The 21,192-nt window shown below is 33.7% G+C and overlaps 1 long non-coding RNA gene across 3 annotated transcripts; it reads left to right on the forward strand.

Annotated features, from left to right (window-relative positions):
* Positions 1-13,917: 13,917 nt before the first annotated feature.
* LOC108990378 lies at positions 13,918-17,718 on the forward strand. 3 transcript variants are annotated; one of them, XR_004798482.1, is made up of 7 exons: positions 13,918-13,982; positions 14,097-14,195; positions 14,731-14,786; positions 16,285-16,443; positions 16,547-16,661; positions 16,758-16,832; positions 17,426-17,718. It is a non-coding gene; the product is annotated as an uncharacterized LOC108990378 (long non-coding RNA). The 3 variants fall into 3 exon arrangements; XR_004798481.1 differs by lacking the exon at positions 17,426-17,718 and having other exon boundaries at positions 16,758-17,122; XR_001995969.2 differs by lacking the exons at positions 14,731-14,786; positions 17,426-17,718 and having other exon boundaries at positions 16,758-17,122.
* The last annotated feature ends 3,474 nt before the right edge of the window (positions 17,719-21,192 follow it).

Raw genomic sequence — 21,192 nt, forward strand, 5'->3', positions numbered from 1 at the left:
TAATGGATCTCTTCTTATTTGATCGATTTGAATTATCTTATTTTTAAGAGAGATAAATACACCATGCATGTGGTCATAATGGTATTTTAAAGCTTTCTGTGTATATATAAGACTTTTAGACAACCAGCTCTAAAAAATGTCTGATTTCTTATAATGAGTATCAACTCTGCATAATAACATGAACATTTACATTTCATGGGTTATTCCCGACTCAGTCAAGAAATTGAAGAGAACTGTATGGCTGTATTGGACCTGATAATATCATGCACCAAGTCTTACGTACATGATCATGAGTCCTTAAGTGTATAATGTGGGTTTGTAAATTATTATGAGAAGTAGTAATTAATATATATATATATATATTTATGCCACAAATCTGATAATTATGCTATGATAATTGGCCATCTGACGTGATAATGAAATGTTAGGATTTAAAGGCGAGGAACTAAGATATATAATGTCTATTAATTTTAAAAATAATAGAATATTGCATTAGTGTTAATAATTAAATTTTATGTAAAAAGAAAAATAAATTCTTTGATAATTGGTTGTTCAATTTTTAATTCTTCTGTTGATTGTCTATAATTTTCTTAAAGGGTTGAGATTGAGTTAATTTAATTAGTAACAATTCTCTTCTTCTTCTTAATTTTCAATTTTTATTTTCCTGGAATTCATATCTCTTACCAGACATATTTTCTTTAAAAATGAATGTGTGCTTAAATATTAGTGAGTTCAAATATAAAAAATAAGAAAAATGGATATGTTATCATATATAGTTCTGAACCATATATATAATATGATGTAACCTGAAATTATGAAGAGAACTGCTACAAACATAAATAGATTACATAAAAATAAACTCATAAACTGACGTGGTTTCGCATGATGTGTTAAATCTACTTTATATTAAAAGTAACTTTACAATCGACGTACTGCATCAAACCACATCAGTTTATAAATCTACTTTTGTGTAATCTCTTTGTAATTATGGTATTTCTCAATTATGATAATAAGAAAACAGAACTTGGAGAATCAATCAACTAAAACCAGCTTAGTTGATAACAATTATAATCAAGAGTGATGAAGGAAAACAAGAGAAAGAAAATATTATGAGTGATGTAAAAGGACGAGGAGAAAATATTGTGACCCACGTAATTAAATTGTAAAGAATGAGATAGCATTGCTCATCAACCATTGAATTCAATTTTTGTTTTTTGAAAAAAATAAGCCATTATACAAAAGTGATAGAAAGAATCAAATTTATAAAAATGGAATATATAATAGTGTGGTATATAGCATTACTCAGATAGATCATATGTATGCATGTAGTTTTGATTGAGCCTTCTCCAATGAAGGCTTTACACGATGATCTCAATTACCTACGCCAATGTCATGTGGTATGAACTTGGTCTATAACACATGCGTAACCAACCTGTTCCTATGTTAACTCGAACTTATTTTAAGAAGAAATTTCACTAGGAAAGTGATCGAAGATGTTTTTCTTCCCAATTTCCATGAAAACTAACAAACCATTCTTTCAATATATAAATATATATATATATATAGATATATATATATATATATATATATATATATATATATTCAGGGGCCCCTTTTATTTTCCATGGTGTAGACTGCAAGCCAAGCAAACATCCCGACATGCCAATTCTTTCTGCAGTTTTCCAAGTACGTACTCCTTCATTTGGAAAAAAAAAGTTACCAACCCTGAAGTTCCCATTCCTTTTCACAACCTAACTGATCCTGGCCCTTCATTTGGGTTTCCCTACATATATATGTATGTTAAATCCGACCGTTAGCTTGTAGGATGGAGACCAAGCAACGGCCATATACATAGGCCCCGCCTATGTTGTTCCATACAAATCGATCACACCTGGCTATATGTTGTCGTTTTATTAATCATAGCTAGTTGTTAATTTTCTTGGATTTTTGTGTTTAAACCTATCTTAATTACCAACCCCTATCATCAAAGGGTCTAAGAATGATATTTAGTTTGTTATTTCGGTAAATAATGACTATCGATAATCATTATTTAGGAACCATTACTATGGTAATGAAAACGATATTAGGGTCTAGAATGAAAACGACATCGTTTTCGACAGATGATCAACTAGCTAGAAATGCTTGATCTTGCTTGAACAAGTTTGTTAGGAGCCCTTATTATGGTAACACATACAATCAGCTTGTTAATTAAAAGGGTAAACTTGACATGTCAAATGGTTGGAAAATATGCTCTCCACCCTATACTTTACTATATATCGATCGCTTTTGTAAATTTGCATGGTGTCGAAGTTATTATTTTTGATACATCGTATGATTGCAAACTATCAGGTCCGGTTTGTTTTCACAAATTTTATCTCATTTCATTATTATAAAATTAATTTAATTTTTTCAAATCTTAAAACGAAAATAATATTAAAAAATAATATTTTATTCAATTTTTATTTCATCTCATCTCATTTATATAAACAAACGAGAGTTTTTATCGAAGAGTACCATCCATCCGTCTAGTCTTGACCGTTAAAGATAAATAAAAAATATGTGATATGATATGATATTGATCATAGTTAACTCTTTATAAGAAGATGGAGATTTCAGCATTTTTTTTTCTTTGTTTGAAGGTGCATTAATTAATATATAAAAGGACAATAAATGAAGAAACAATTGAAGGTGCAAGACAAAAGTACTCTTGCTGGATCATGAGCATGAGTACTACAACACAGATATTGATCAGAGAAAAGAAAAAGAAAAAGAAAATCATTTAGAAAACAATGCAAGTGCTCCTTTTTTGGAGAGGCCGCTACTTCTGTTGCAGGGCTTTCTTTATGGTAATTATAACCATGTGGTGATGTTGAGCTTTACATGATCATAACATTAATAGTCGATCTCAATCTCTCATGTCCCCTTTGATCATCATTACGAAGCAGATCTTCTTTAGTTACCATAAATATTAATTAATGATAGTCATGTTACGATTATATGTAAAGAAATTTTACAAAAGTAAATTCACAAACTGACGTAGTTTCATATAATACATTAGATCTACTTCACGCTATAAATAACTTTACACTCTGACATGATATCTTATCAAGTCACGTCAATTTGTAAGTTTATTTTTGTGAAATCGACTAAAGTATTTTTCTTAATTAATACCGTATAATTCATTATGACTAAGTCTCGTTTGAATTCAAAACTCATCTCAACTCATTATTACAACTTTCCAATTTTTCACACAAAATATAATAAACAATTCAACATTTTCAAATTCCAAAACAACTTTATCAAATTTCCACATAAAATATAATAAACAATTCAACTTTTATTTAACTATTCACAAATCATCTCAACTCATCTCTGAATCCAAATGACTCTTTAACTTAGGACTATCAATCTTGTGTTCCAAATTATAAGGCATGCAGCAGGTTGTAGCTAGGTCCATTAAACATATATATATATATATATATATGTATGTAGATTATGGTTTGATATATAGAGGAGAGATATGATTCTGATCGATGGCATAATTATGAATGCAGGTCCTCATGATGATCATCTTGTCCACTCAAATATTGGGAAATGATTCTTTTTTTAGTTTTGTCTCCCACCATATCCTGTCTTGGATAACAGCTTAATGCAATGCCCACCCTTTGAAACCCTAAAGCTCTGCTACCTCTGTACTATGTGCACTCCCTTATTCCGAGCTCTATGCTAAAAAGCTAAGGAGAGTGGAGACAGAACATGTGCATCAGGGTCGATCACAAGGATATAATATGCCTCAAATGTATCTATACACAACTCGGCTGTTGCACAGATACACCATTTATAATGAGATTCATTATAATTATAAAAAAATGTCATAGCACTAATACTATTTTATGCTAACTGATATGACATGTTTTCACATCAACAGTCTCTCTAGCATATCTATGAACATGCTTGCAAATAAATTTTTTCATAGATGGCTCTGTTGCCACCGCTCTCAACTTTGGTTGGGAGCTACGGACAATATTATTAAAAAATACTTAAATCATTAAGTAAAAAAAATTAAAAAAAAATAAAGAGAGAGTTGGGAGCGATGAGAGTAGCTTTACTCATTTCTTCATTAATTTCAAAAAATAAGATTCCTTTATGCAAACTTGCCTCAACAATGGAGTCGGAGTTGGTTATTTTTCAGATTCGACCCGGCTATCCAACATGAAGTTTAGTGAGGTAAGTTCCTTGGGCATATATATGTATAATTAGTTGTATAGTGTATGTGCAATGCACAATATTAAATATATATGTACATTTACTAAATGAAGAATAATCTAACCAACCAACTTAGCATACGTTGAAATAACATTATGTAATAGAAGTGTTATTAAAAAATTGTCAATTTTAGTATTTAATCTCTAGTATTAAGATTAAACAAGTCAATCTTCTATCTCATAAACTTTGCCTAAGTGAAGATAGGAGTCAAATTAAGGCTATTTATAGGGCATGAAGTCATTTTGTTCAATTTATCTTGTTTGATTTAAGTGAAATATAATAAAAATTAGTGACTTCGATTCTCGAAACTTTTAGGGAATTATAAACTTATATGTTATAACAAAATAATTGAATTTTAGTCACCTCAATCTCCAGGACTTTTGCCAACTTAGTATTTAATACGTGTTTTAACAATAAATTAAGAATATTTTAAAGTAATGAGAAATTATATTTTTAAAAAGATTATGTGGCGCATGCGTATTCTATGATTATATTTGATATTACTCTAAAATAATATATGATGAGAAAAAAACTCGAAAAACAATTATTTTAGAAAGATTAATGATATTGGTACAACTATTTTACACCCGACCAATTTGATAGTGTGTCGCTTCATATAAAATACTCAGGCTTTATTAAAGAGTATATATATATATATATATATATATATAAGCTTTTACAATTTGTGATAAATTTTTAATAATAATTGATTTATTGCTCTTCATCATGTATTTTGTTATTTTCAGTTACATTAATATGAGAAGAGTGAAATGAGATGAAAATTTTATGAATAGTAATAAGATAATTTGTGAATAGTAGTGAAATAATTTTAGTAATGTTTTATTGAGTTTTGAAAAAACAGAGAGAAAAAGTTAAATACAAAATATTATAAAATTAATTACATATTGCTAGAAAAAGTTGATTTTTTTTTTTTGTTTGAAAGTTTGGAAAAGTTGAAATGATTAGTTTAAAAAAGTTGTAATTGTTAGTTTGAAAGTATTTGTGTTTGAGTGATATTTGAGAATGCGATGAGATGAGAATTTTGTGATGGATTTTCCAAACAAATATGGGGTTTTGGGAAATGAGAGAGAAAAAGTTGAATAAAAAATATTATAAAGATAAAATATTGTTAGAATATAATTTTTTAATATAATTTTTATTTGGAGATTTGAAAATGTTGAATTGTTTTTTATTTTTTGTTTGGAAGTTTTAGAAAGTTGTAATGAATAATGATTAGTTTACCTCGTTTGTTTTTGCAGATGAGATAAAATGAGTTGAGATAAAAGTTAAAAGTTAAATAAAATATTATTAGAATATATTTTTTATATTATTTTTATTTTGAAATTTGAAATAGTTGAATTGTTTATTTTATTTTGTGTGAGAATTTGAAAAAGTTGTAATGATTAGATGAAATGAGATAAGAATAGTTATAAAGTATGTATGTTTGAGTAATGTTTGAAATGACATGAAATGAAATTATATGAAAATTTTGAGATGGAAACTTTTTCAAAACAAACCCTAACTAATGTATCACATTTTATACGTGACTTTTATCTAAATGATTTACTTATAAAATACTTTATTTCATGTGATTGATAATAATAAAATATAAAAAAAAGTTGTATATATTGATAAATTATAAAAGAAAGCAAATTTGTAATAGATTAATCCGGTAGCAAAAGTGGGGGAAAAATTAGGAGGCCTTTGGTTATTTTCCCTTCAATTTTTTTTTTTTTTTAAATAACCTTAGGAACTTTCTATTGATCTTTACGTATTACAATTTGTATCACCAAACAAGTATCCCACAATGAAGTCTGAGACCTCTTCTATCCAAACTTGTTCTTCCCCTATCTCTAAAGATTTTTTTGCTAGAGTATGAGTTACCATATTCTTTTTTCTAATAGCAAATTGTAAAAACCAATCTGTCCTATTTTTGAAATGGAACTTAACATCTTCAATGATAGAACTAAAATCAAATGTGGCTTCATCTTCACTATGTACAGCATCGATCACTCCCTTTGTATCACCCTTGAAAATGGCATTTTGAATGTTGAGGTCTGAGCACAGTTCCACTGTTTTCCTCAAGACAAAACTTTCTGCAACTGCTGCATTCACCACATTAGTCTTATGATCACACATAGCCACCAAAGCCTCTCCTTCTTCATCCCTAATCATGATCTCAATCCGCATTCTCTTCCTTTTTACATCTAAAGAGGAATCCCAATTAACCTTAACAAAACCTCTTGCTGGTTTCTCCCAAGCCACCAACTACTGCATTGAGTTACTCTAATGTGCACCATTCTGCCTTCCTTGATGAACTTGAATATGAGATTCATGATACTCTTGTAGAGATGCCCTTGTAGCAAAGCAGGAGTTCTTGGGGCAACCCAATCTCTTTTCAAAAATCCATTCATTTCTCCTAAGCTAGACTTTTCTTAACATCGTTGCCATCTCTTCCAGCTGATTTTTGTTTAGTTTGCTCTTGAGTTGCTCCCATAGTTCCAGAAAGTCCATTTCTTATCTAGTCAATTTCTTGACATAACTTGCATCCATACCCTATAATTCATTTGCTGCAGGGCACTCCCACAATACATGTATGAGAGATTCTTTTTCTGCATCAAACATAGGGCATCTTTTATCCACTATCACCTTCCTTTTGTACAAATTCTCTTTTGTTGGCAACAAATTATTTGCAGCTTTCCATAAAATAGCTTTGTCACGCCTGGCACCTCAAGGTCCCATATGCTCCTCCATCTATCATCTACTTTCCTCTCTGATGAGCTCTCTCCTTTGCTTCTCTCTTTTAACTCCAAGTGCAAAAAGTAAACACTTCTAACCGTAAACAAACCCTTCTTAGCTGGTCCCCAAAAGATCTTGTCCTTTGATTTACCTCTGCTCAAAGGCAAGCTAAAGATCTGTTCAACTTCTACATCAAAAAAGATGGCTCTGATTTTTGTTTCTCCCACTCTCCCTTTTACCTGACAATCAATTCTTCAACTTTAGCATCATTCTGCAGTATGGTCACTGGGGACTGTACAACATATGAGATGGGTTTAGGAAGCCATTTTGATCCCCATATATTAATCTCTTTTCCATCCCCCACTTTTCACCTTAACTCTTTTTTTAAGAGGTCCCTGACAGACCATATGCTCCTCCAGACCAAAGAAGGATGAGTGCCTTACTTAGCATTCAAAAAACTTCCATGTCTGAAATATTTTTCTTCAAATAAAATTGCTGCCAAGGAAAGAGGGTATTTGAGTATCTTCCACCCTTATTTAGCAAGGAGTGCAACATTAAAACTCTATAAATCCTTGAATCTCATTCCCTCTTTCCCTTTTTGCATACTCATGTTCTCTCATTTCCTCCACACCATTCCTCTCCAAATTCTCTCCCTTCCTGCTATACCCCGGCACAAGAATTTAGAGAGCATTACATTGATCTCTTTGCACAATTTGTTTAGGAGTTTAAAGACCTCCATAGTGTAAGTTGGGATGGACTGCAACACTGCCTTAATTAGCACTTCTTTTCTAGCTTGAGATAATAAATTATTTTTCCAACTAGACATTTTTTGCCAGATCTTCTATTTAAGGTTTCTAAAAGTGTTGAACCTTGATCTCCCTACCATAGCAGGAAGTCTAAGATATTTTTCATAGGTGTCACAAACAAAAGAATTACCAGCTTCCTTTATGGCCTGCTTGTCTGCCAATTGAGTATTGTGGATGAAAAACACATAAGTTATGTCTTTGTTAAGGATTTGTCCAGAGGCCTTCTCATATACAAGCAGTACTTCTTGGATTTTCCTCCATTCCTCAATTTTTGCTCTTTCAAATAAGATACAATCATCTGCAAAAAGTAGATGATTGATACTAGTTCCCCCTCGAGCCACTTGCACCCCTCTTGTAAGTTTACTCTTCTCATAAAAATCCATCAAACTACTCAGTCTTTCAGCATAGACAATGAACATATAAGGTGACAATGGGTCACCTTGTCTCAATCCTCTTGAAATCCAAAACTTATGGCCAGGTACTCCATTGATAAAAAATGAGTATGAGACAAATTTTACATATTTCATCACCAACTCTACCCACTGATCACAGAACCCAAGTTTAGTCAACACAGCCTCTAAAAAATCCCACTCCACACGATCATAGGCCTTTGACATGTCTAACTTCATGGTCATACTTTCTACTTTCCCTTTATTTCTGCTCTTCATTGAGTACAATAACTCATAGGCCACCATGACATTGTCATTTATCATTCTACCAGACAGGAAAGCATTTTGAGAAGGGGAGATTATCTCATATAAGACGTATTTGAACCTATTTGTACTTACTTTGGAAACTATTTTATACACTATATTACACAGACTTATGGATCTGTATTTAGTAACTTTTTTGGGGGACTCAATTTTTGGGATCAAAGTTATATAGGTATAATTGAGGCAGAGATTAATAGGGTTACCATTCAAAATATCTAGTGTAACTCTACTCCTTCAGCCACTACACCCCATTGATTTTGATAGAAACAAGGATTGAATCCATCTGGCCCAGGGGATTTTAATTGGGCCATTTGTTTCACTGATTCCTCAACTTCTATTGATGTGAACCTTCTTGATAGCCTTTCATTCATCTTTATGGTTACCCTCTTATTCATACCCACAAGACATCTTTCAATGTCATCTTGACTTGGTTTTGTAGTTTGAAATAACCTGTCAAAAAACTTCTAAAAGTTTCTTCCACCTTCTTAAAACCAGTAAAAGATCTGCTACTTTCATCTTCCATTTCTTTAATAAAATTTCTTTTCCTTCTTTGATTGGCACAAGTATGGAAATACTTAGTATTTCTATCTCCATACTTGTACAAATTTCTCTTGGCTCGTTGTTTCCACCAAAGATCCTCATTCTCTAATGCTAGATGCAACTCTTTGGAAACCTTTCTGATTTCCTCCACATTGCTCCCATTTTCCACAGTCTGTAAATTCTGTAAGATCTTTGTTTTTTCCTCTACTTCCTTTCCATTTCTCTGCTTCCTATTCTTATTCCACCTCTGGAAGGCTTTCTTGCTATCATTTAGAAGTCCAGTAACATTTGGTGACTCAGTCCTTCTCCATGCCTATTTTAATATCACTTCAGAGTCCTATTCTAAAGCCCAACTAGCCTCATATTTGAAACCTCTTTTCCTCTACCTTACTTGCAACCCTTTATCTTGACCCTGCACATTAATATGGACCAACAATGGCTTATGATCAGAAGTTATAGCCACCAATACTTCCACCCAGGCCTCAGTATAGATGTTCATCCATTGGGGATTCGCCACAGCTCTATCTAACTTTTCTTTAGTAAATGTTGCATCCATATGAGAATTGCTCCAAGCATACTTGTCCCCCCTCCGTCCCAAATCATACAAGTTCCCATCACTCATCAATTCTCTAAACAATTCCATTTGACCTCAGGCCTAGCCTTCCCTCCACACTTCTCATCATTTGTGATAATTTCATTGAAGTCTCCCACTATAAACTACCCTTCATTACCACTAGATTTCATAGTTTTAAGCAACAACCATGCCTCTTTCCTTTTCACAGTTTCAGGTGCGCCATAAATACAGGTCAACAACCATCTATTCTTCCCTTCTCCTACAACCCATGTATTAATGTACATTTGGGAAAAGTTTACAATTTTCAGTTGCACATTATCATTCCAAAACAAAACCAAACCCCCCCCCTCTTTCCAACTGCATCCAAGCCAAAACACCTATCACACATCAGCCTTCTTCTTGTTTTATCACATTTCTTATTATTGAGTTTAGTTTCCATAATAAAAATTATACTGGGTCTTGACGTCTCTGCCATAGAGCAGAGATCTTGAATTGTCCGAGAGTCCCCCAACCCTCGGCAGTTCCAACTCAAGAGTTTCATGATGATTGGCGGGGTTGTATCATAGCCTCCGCCATTACAATAGGCATATAAGCCATATCACACCATTTCCTTCTCTTGCATACATTGTCACCACCCATACCTTCCATCTCAGCCCCATCGCTTTTCTTTTGTGATTTTTTTTTTGAGACTACCCCTTCTGGTTTGTGTTTAGCCCGTGCCCTCCTCTTCCATACTCTCATCTTTTCTACCTTACTGTCCACCACCAAGTTGCCTTCTTCTTCCACTACTTTCACAGGATTCTCCTCCCCCACTATAGATTCAAATTGCACTTCAACTTCCTGCAGTGCATTGTCCCCTATCATTGAAGACAACTTGTTTAGGCAATACTACAACAAAAAGCTTTCCCCCTCTAACTCACCTCCCTCCTTTAATTTTTCACTCACCTCATTTTCAATTGCTTGACTTTTTTCCCTCTCTCTTTTTCCTCCCTCATTCCCTACTGCTCTCATTTTACTGATTCCCCCCTTCTTCCTCCATCTTGAAACATGTTTTCCTTTTCCCTTCTGCATCTACTTCTCTCTTCATTTCTCCATAAGCATTGCTAAACATCTTTTTTTTTTAGACTGTGTTGCCCTCAGCCATTGGCCATATTGATTTTCTTCTTCTGACGAGCTCCCCCCTCTAAAAATTACAACCATTAATCCCATGGCATATGCATCCACACTAGAAACAAATTATTGGCATCTTTTCATAGCTAAATGAGACCCAAATATTGTTTCCCTTAACCGTGAGAGTTCTTCCTCTTGCCAGAGGTTGAGTTATGTCCATGTGGATCTGAACTCTCAAGTACTTCCCCCATCCACTCCCATCTTCTTGCACATCTACCTTCTCCACCCTTCCCACCGTACCCCTATCTGCTCCCCTCTCTTTTCTGTCATACATGATAACGGTAAGTTGTGAAATCTCACCCAAAACTCTCTAAGTGGAATCCAACTTGTTTGAGAGGAGTATTCCCATCGAATTCATTTAGGACCAGAAGCTGGTTGTCAGCAAACCCTTTGCTTGTCAGCAACATTATAAAAAACAACATTATCAAACCTTTTTTTGCTGGCGTGGTTTCCAAAAACAACCATGGTCTCCTCGACCAAACCCTTTGTTTGTCACCAACATTATCGAAAACAATGGTAAAGGTATTTGGACTCACCTCAGTAAACTTTGTCTCCTTGCTAATTCTCCATATTTTTGCTAGCGTGATTTCTAAAATCTCCTTGATCAACCTTGTTGAGCAAAATTTCTCCATTAGAGATTTCTGTTCTTTCAACAGCAGTTCCCTTTGTACATCATCATCAATCTCGATCACCTTTCTTTCCTCATCAAGCAGCCTTAACTCCTTCCATTTTTCCTCCAAGTCCTACATTCCTCCGTAGCATACACTAGTATTCCCCAAAGAAATGGCGTCACCTAGGTGTTCTTCCACTATTTCCACCATGGTTACCCGTACCCCACAACCACCTGATGACAGTTGGCTGCTAGAGAACTTGCCTCACGCTATAGGGACCACCCCACTGCCTCACCCTGCCGTTATAACCACCTCACACATTCCACTCACTTACTCACTCTCCACTTCTTTTTCGAGAGAAAAAGAGAGGATACTTTTTGACAAACCTTCTCACTAGTCCTTCAATTCTTGAAAAATAATTTATATAATTATGAATAATACTATACACCACACTCTAATTTCACTCTCATCTTACTATGTAAGATGTGAAACATTTATCACTATTAGATGATCAAAAGTCATCCAATAAAAGATCATTCAATGGTAATAAATGTGTTTCATCTTATATAGTGAGATAAAAATAAAATGATAATGTAGTGTATAGAATTTTTTATAATTTATTGACTTAATGAAGTGAAGAATCATCGAAAACATTACCTTTTATTTTTAATAATATTGAGTTATAAATATTATTTTTGAAAAATAAATATTTTCGTCATCCATTCATCTTGATTGACAAAATTTTCTATCAAAATGACACTTGTTTTAAATTTTAAGTTTAAATTACAAAATATCATTTATTAATCTATTAAAAAATAACATAATTTACAAAATGAGAGAATGTGAGGCATTGAGACTGGCCAAGTCTTGCCGAGTAGCCAAAGGAAAATATTATACTTATCGAGAGTAGGGGTGGTAATATGTGACACGACCTGTTAACCCAATACGAACACGACACGATAAAAGCGGGTTAGGGTTTAGCCTTAATGGGTTCGGGTCAAAACGGGTTGACCTATTAAGACATGATTACTTAACGAGTCATTAACGGCCGGGTCAACCCGTTATGACCCATTAAGAAAATTAAATTTACCTTTATACCCTTAGACCTAAAGGGTAAGGAGGACGTTCCACTTCCTTCTTCAAGTTCTAAATTTGTTTAGATTTGTGTTTTTAATTTTTTATTATATTTGGGATTGTAACATTAATATATTTATATTGTATGTTTTGTTTATTATATTTGAGATTTAATTTTAATAATGAATATTATTACAAATTGTGTGGATTATATTTGTTTGGATTGTAATTTTAGACTTGTAGTTAGTTTTTTTATTTTTTATAGATATTTTTTATATTTAAATATTTATATAAAATCAATTAAGTCAAACAGGTCGTGTAGTGTAGTGTCGTGCCAATTTATTTCTTATTCATTAACCGGTCATAACAGGTCGTGTCGTGTCAACCCGTTATCTTATCGTGTCGTGTTCGGATTTAGAATTTTGACACAAAATCCTTAACGGGTCGTATTCGTATTGACATATTAAGTATAAAGTACATACTTTGACACGACACGAACACGACTCGTTAATACGATTTGACACTCATAATTATTCGAGAGTAGGGTAATATTTTTATTTATTTATTTTTATTATTTAATAATTAAGAAAGTATTTTTTTAGTGATTTTAAATTTTTTTATTCTTTAAAAAAAAATATTTTTGATGGTTAAAAAAATGGGCAATGCTACTTGCCCCGCTGGGGGCTCCCGCTGGGCCTGTAGCATTTTTTTATTTAATTTTATTTAATTTTTTTTATATAGATATTTTTAATAATTTAAAATATTTTAAAAAATAAAATAAAAACTATAATATTATTAAAAAATACTTTCATAATCATAAAATAGAATAAAAAATAATCTTTATTCTATTTCGTGATTAAGGAAGTATTTTTTAATGATTTTTTTTTTTACTTTATGATTAAGGAAGTGTTTTTAATGATATTTTAAATTTATTTTATTTTTTAAAAATATTTAAAAGTGTAAAAAAATTAATATAAAAAATAAATTAAAAAAATACACATAAAAAGGTACATGTTAAGCCCAACCGGAGCCTCCAATGAGACTGTAAGCATGTCCATTTTAAATAATTTAAAATATTTTAAAAAATAAAATAAATTTAAAATATCATTAAAAAATACTTCCTTAATCATAAAGTAAAAAAAAAAATCATTAAAAAATACTTTCTTAATTACGAAATAGAATAAATATTATTTTTTATTCTATTTTATGATTAAGAAAATATTTTTTAATAATATTATAATTTTTATTTTATTTTTTAAAATATTTTAAATTATTAAAAATATCTATATAAAAAAAATTAAATAAACTAAATAAAAAAATGCCACAGCCCGGCGGGAGCTCCAGCGGAAGCCCCCAGCGGGGCAAGTAGCATTTTTCTAAATAAATACATTAAAAAAAAAAACACTTTTCGGGACATTTTCTCGGGACATTCCATCGGTGGCTGTAGTGCCACTCGGAGCGAAAATCCTGGCGCACGAATCACTCCCATGTCCGTTCTCAACCCTTTCTTTCTCTGCTTCTTTCTTCTTAATCATCCATTGATGTTCTAGCTCACTGCTTATTCGTTTATGTATTTATTTTTTACGGTTTTGTGGGCCTGTAGCCTGAGACCGGTCCAGAGATGGGTCCGTGAATTTTTTTTTTTTGACAAGGGTCCGTGAATATGATGGTCTGGCAGTGCATCTTCCCTGGCAAGGCTGGGGTGAGTTCGTTTTCTTTTGTTGGGCTTTACCGGAAAAATTTATAGGGTCTGTGATATAGAAAGTTGGGATTTTTTTAGAATCTTTTCTCCCTACTTTGTCTTGTGTGTTTTGTATTTGTTATGCATGATCTTACTGATTCTTGTTCTTTTTTAAATTCTTGCTGGTATTCGTTTTCTTTAGTATAAAGAATGGGACCTGTTTTTGCAATGGTACTTGTAATGCAGTCATGTTATGTGTAATTTATTTCTCCCTTGGTTAAGTTATATATGTATATAATATGTTAAACTTATCTTAGTTGGAATTGTATCGAGTCTTTCTTCGGGGTTATAGTGACCATTTTATGTTGTAATTGCACAGTTTCTCAGCCATGTCTCCAAGGGAGTAGGCTTTCTCTCTGAATATCTTTTTGCTTGAACTAACCGCCAAAAAGTTTTGAAAATTGTTGTTTCAGTAATATCTCGGTTTCTTCTGCTGTTGGGGGTTAGTTTTGACACCAACACTTTCTTTGATGGTTCGCTGTTGCTCTTGGTGTAGTGTTTGAAGACACAATGACAACAACTGCAATTTTGCCCTACCTTGCCTGTTTTCCGGTATATGAGTGCTTTGATTGGATTGCTTTTCTTTGTTAAAACTGGCATAATCTTTTGTCTTACAGTTAAATATAATAGTTTGTGTTTCTACATCTAAATCAACCGTGGTGATGATCATTTCTGGGGCTCATTTCCTTGTAGTAAAGTTAGTTTTAGTTGCTTAACTACACTCTGATCCCTTCATGTCATGCTTATATTTAACCATGACATGTTCTTTGTATTGCTTATTACTGTCACATAAATATTGGAGAAACGGGTTTACAGAACTGGATCTGAAAATATGCACAATCGTTTTAACAATTTATTGTTAAGAAAAAGCTATTAGGAATGCCCTTTTTTATGGCTAGTTTTGATGTAATTGACCTCTGGAACTACCGTTTGGGTCAAAGCTTATTGGCAGTCAGGCTGCCCTCCTTGAATCATTCATATGTTCTCCATTGAGCCTATGTTACAGCTTGTACCATTGTGTTTGGGAAATTTGCGAGTCTGGCAGATAGTCCTTTTACAGCAAATTATACAGAGTGGGCTGTGAAATCCCTCATTTCTAGGATGATTATATTAACAATGATATAATATCCCCTTTCATTCATTGTTTTTTGACTGTTGACTTACTCTCTGAGTTTTTACTACATTTTAATTCTTAGTTTTGAATTTACATTCTAGGATGATTCGGCATGATTACAAAAGAGTGGGTTACTGCACTGACTTTTTGGGGAAAAGACTACCAATTACACATAACAAGGACAAGGGAGTTATATGTTTTGGTTAATCTAGCTTGCAGAAGAAGTGGACATGGATTGAGGTAGTGATGGATGACACGATATATGGTCTCTACTGTGAGAAAATAAATGCCTTGGGAAAAGATTTTTTTGCGAAGTGGAATTGCATGGCAGGGCCAAGTATTTCAATGAAGGCTTGTTGATCCACTATAATGGAGATTAAGAAGATGTGTCAAAAGACAATCTGGACATCATCATGGTTCTCAACAGTATAATTGAGCTGTAGAGATTATGTAGTACACAACTAAAAGATATTTTAGGGCTTTTCCCACAGATACTTGGGATGCAAGACAAACATTTACCATGATACATTGTTTTATCCATTGAATGTGAAGGCATGTAATGGTAATAATCTGAATTGCTTTTATATAAGCCAGATCAAATCAAAAAAATTTTCTTTTAGCTTATAGGGATCTAGCTAGGAGATGAGGTTTGTGGAAGTATAAGCTGATATAACTTTTTTGGTTTAATTACATTGGTTCAATGTCTCAATTATTGGCAATGCATCTATCTTCTTAATGTTATAGACTGTCACTTTCGGTGCATTCTGTTGCTAGTTGTGTTAATGGTGCTACTCTAGTTGTAATGGGTGGTGGCTTTCTCCGGCACTGGATTTCTTGTGTCTCTTTTTTTTATACAAGTATACAGGGTTTTCCCCGCAACATCGTACTTTGGATTTTCTTCAATTAAACTGACTTACCCAAAAATAAATGTTGCAGACTGATTGGGAGGGTGGCTATTTTCCACATACAATTATTTTTCAGTGAGGACTATCCAAGTAAACCGCCCAAACTGCAAGTTTCCACAGAGTTTCTTCCGTCCAAATGTCTACCCCTCTGGAACCGTTTGTTTGTCAATTCTCAATGAGGACAGTATAAGTAATCAAACATTGCATTTATATGGATTCACAGATTGTGACCTTTATTAACATAATCGATGAGGAAAACTTGCAGCTATTTGACCTCTTAATGTTGTTTTCAGGGGGTGGAGACCTGCCATTACTATAAAGCAAATTCTAGTGGGCATTCAGGATTTGCTGGGGAAACCCAACCCTGCCGATCCAGCACAAACTGATGGCTACCAGGTCTTCATCCAGGTTGTTGAAATTCCACCTATCTCAAATTCTAGAATTTCTCTGAAATTTGAAGTCTTGCTAATGAAGAATTGGTACTTTTGTGGGCCTATCATGCAGGAACCATCTGAGTACAGAAGAAGGTTGCATGAGCAGCAGGCCAAGAAGTATGCACCCTCCTGTCTAGCATTATTGGTGGGTTTTGATTGTTTTCCAAACATGGCTATAGTAGTTCTTTAAATGCATATGGCATAGTGTAGTTTCTTTTTCTCATGTTCTGTCATTCTCTTTGTTACAATGCACATCACCAGTAAGTTTAGTCACTGATCAAGAGGCCCATGCACCCTCCCCTTTTATCATCATAGACATCAAATCCATTTGGTTCCAATTAGAATGGGTGAAAATTTGGGGCCAACTTGTAAATTGGTACACCCAATGCCCTTGTTCTATCTTGCTCAAAATACTTTGTATACTCCACCATTTTTTTTTTTTTTGGAAGCTTGGTTTTTGACACACTTAATTCAGTACCAATGAAGTGGATCCCCACAATGGTTAAAAAGTATTGGTTTATAACTTTTGTAGAAAACTCGTATTCCACTCCATACCATTTGTTTGTGTTTGATTTCTTTGTTTTGGCTGGTATATATTTATTTTTCATCCTCGCATGGTAGTTGAAACTGGTCTATATATGGAAGTTAGTTTGATCACGATACATATGATATTGATTAATTATAACATACATGGATAAACTGTTCTGGTTTGTCTAAATGTTATGTTGGAATGTTCAGGTACTAGTATTTTCGTATCCCATTGATGAGACGACCGGACGTCGTCGAGTGCAATTAAAACTTTGAATTTATAGATCTAAGCAAACGAGCACTAGATACACGCGGTTTTAAGAATGTCATTGTTGAGTGCAGCACGCCTAGCTCTAGTGTTTCAAGTTACTCGATCAACTTGTGATTATAGAAGATCAGGATCAACGTGTGGGTGAGCATGCAAGTACGTGCATGCATGGCTTGGCTGGTGGAGGTGTGTGGCATGATTGACAAAGGCTTTGATTAACTAATTAATAGAAATACTCCACGGGACGGATCGAGTTTGGCGTTAGTCGAGAGTTCTAATACTTTGTTAGAAATCTAAAACTGAAATTTGGTCTATATATAACTCTACATGCACCGTGTTATGACAAACTTGAAATTTGCCTCTTCTTTTACCAATCTCGTCCATCTTATTTAATAGAAAACAAGTATCTATAAAAAATATACTAAGATGACACATGAAAAAAAAATATTTTTTATTGATAAATATTTTAAAATTAAAAATATTTGAAAAAATAAAAATTTAAGAGGGATGAAATTAAAATACAATTCGTTTTAAAAGAAGGACGGGGGTGTTTGATCAATGAAAGTCGAATATTTTTCCATACAAGCAAACAATTAAGGAGCAGGTCAATATGATATTGACATTGACGAGATTGCCAACAATTGAGACTTCTACAAACTATTTACAAGAATCTTGTTTGAGGCTGTATATAGATGATCTAGTACTCTTAACTGTTCACCATTTCTTGCCAAATAGATCCTTACACATGTCAAAATGAACTAAAGCTTGCAGCCAAGAATCAAGACTCGGGTAAATTAGATTACTTTGAGGTGGAGGGCTGCAAGATCATTTTGTGTATTCTATACATATGTATAAATATGAGGCTATGTAATTTTGAGATCATCTTTGTAATACGTGAGAGAGTACAAGAGAGATTAGAGAGAGTATATTTCTGAAGGGAAGATTCTTCAAGAATTTGAGAGAGTAAGAAGAGTGTTCTTGTAATCTCACAAAACTGTACAATTCTAATCATGAATGAAAAAGACTCTAGACTATTCCTACCGTGGATGTAGATCATTAGGATCGAACCATGTAATTCTCTTGTGTTTTTTATATTCTTCTTTTACTATTTTATTTCCTACAAGTTTCTTGGCAATCTTAGCAAGGAATTCTATTCTGTCATAGAGAAAGAATTACGTACAGAATTCACTACAAGTGGCATCAAGAGCCAGGTTCGATAGAGATAGTCAAGTTTGATGTTGAGAAATTCACAGGAAAGAATGACTTTGGTCTGTGGAGGATTAAGATGAAAGCATTACTGGTTCAACAGGGCTTTCAAGATGCATTTCTTGGTGAAAAGAACTTGAGTTCTTTATCAGACAAAGAGAAATTACAGGTCTTGTAGAAGACTCATAGCACCATCATCTTGTCCCTTGGAGACAAAGTCTTGAGGGAAGTTGCCAAAGAAGACACTGCAATAGAAGTTTGGCTAAAATTAGAAAGCCTATACATGACCAAATATTTGCCAAATTGACTCCACAAGAAGACCAAGCTCTATACTTTCAAAATGACTCCAGGTACGTCTATGGAAGGACATCTTGATAAATTTAACAAGATCATCTTGGACCTTGCAAACATTGACATAAAAATTGATTATGAGGACCAGGCTATCCTGCTGTTAAGTTCTTTAGATTCTTATGCAAATCTTAAAGAAACCATGATGTGTGGTAGAGACAGTTTGTCATTAGAAGAGGTTCAATCTGTATTGCACTCGAGGGAACTACACAATAAAGCAAATATCAAAACTGAAACTGGAGAAGACTTGATAGTTAGGGGTAGACTAGAAAAACAGAACCATAAAGGAAAGATCACAATCAAAAGGGAATAAATTAAAATGCTTCATATGCCATAAAGAAGGACATTATTTCAAGAGGGATTGTCTTGACAGAAAACAGAATGTGAGAAATAAGTCTAAGAAAGATGGGAATGTAGCAATGGTATTGGATGGGTATGACAATGCTGAGGTCTTGAATTTTTCAAAAGTTGACTTAGGAAAGGAATGGATCCTTGATTCAGGATGTTCATTTCACATGTGCCCTTCTAGATCATAGGTTGAAACATTCACAGAGTTGGATGGAGGACATGCAATTCTTGGTAACAATAAAACATGTAAGATTCTCGAAATTAGGTCAGTTAAGCTAAAAATGTTTGATGGTATGGAAAGGTTACTACAAGAAGTAAGATACATACCTGAATTGAAGAGAAATCTGATTTATCTGGGAATGCTTGAAAAATCTGGCAATATTTTTAAGTCAAAATCTGGAACACTGAGAGTTGCCAAGGGTTCTCTGATAGTAATGAAGGGGATCATAAAAATGGGGCTGTACACGCTGGTAGGCAAGATTGTCATTGGTGAGGCATCACCTGTGCAAAATAGAAAGGAAGACAAGGTTAGACTATGGCACTTGAGACTGGGACACATTAGTCAGAAGGGTCTTCAAGAACTACAAAAACAAGGTCTACCCGAGGAAGAAAGGTTGGGAGAACTACCTTACTATGAGGATTGCATTTTTGGAAAGGCCACAAGAGTCAGCTTCAAACTAGTGATAAATCAAACCAAGCAGATCTTGGATTACATTCACTCAAATCTCTGGGGGCTAGCAATGGTCAACTCACATGGTGGGGTAATGTATTTTTTATGCATTATTGATGACTACTCAAGAAATGTATGGTTATATGTTCTAAAAAATAAAAGTGATACTTTTTCCAAGTTCAAAGAATGGAAAGCTCTAGTTAAAATTAGGTTGGCAGGAAAATTAAGAGGTTAAGGACAGATAATGGCCTAGAATATCTATCCAATGATTTTAGTATTTTCTATCAAAATGAGGGCATAGCTAGGCATAAAACAGTAAGGGAAACCCCTCAACAAAATGGTTTAGCTGAGAGAATGAACCGAACCATTATGGAGAGAGTGAGGTGTATACTGTCAACCTCAGGATTACCAAAATTCTTTTAGGCTGAGGCTGCCACCACAGCAGTTCCCTTGATAATAGATGTCCCTCCTCAGCTTTAAACTTTAAAACACCACAAGAGATATAGTCTGGAAAACCATCTATGTATGACCATCTAAGAGTTTTTGGATGTGTGGCTTATGCACATACTAAATCTGACAAGTTAGAACCTAGAGCACTTAAGTGCATTTTTGTGGGATACCCAAATGGTGTTAAAGGTTAGTAGAGATGTGACCTTCAATGAGGGGCAAATGGCTTGACAGAAATCTAAACCAGAAAATCTAGGACATCAACCTACCATTACTCATATGCAACTTGAGGTGGAAAAATCAATAGACTCACCATGTCATCAGGATAATCAATAAATAAAAATGCGTAAAAGCACAGAGCATAAAACTCAAGGTGGAGAAAACTCTTACAATCTAGTAAGAGACAGAGAAAAAAGAGTTATCTGACTACCTCAGAGGTATGGGCAAGATGAACTAACAACTTTTTCTCTAACTGTTGCTGGGGAAATAATTGAGTTGGAGCCAAGGTCTTTTAAAGAGGCCATGGCTACTAGTAAAGAGGCTGAGAAATGGATGCTTGCAATGCAAGAAGAAATGAAATCTTTAAACAAAACTAAACGTGGGAAATGGTTCCAAAACCAGAAAAATAGAAACTTATTGGATCCAAATGGATCTGTAAAAAGAAAGAAGGCATACCAGGCGTTGAGTTAC

This window comes from Juglans regia, chromosome 15 (assembly GCF_001411555.2).
Source record: "Juglans regia cultivar Chandler chromosome 15, Walnut 2.0, whole genome shotgun sequence".
NCBI lineage: Eukaryota > Viridiplantae > Streptophyta > Magnoliopsida > Fagales > Juglandaceae > Juglans > Juglans regia.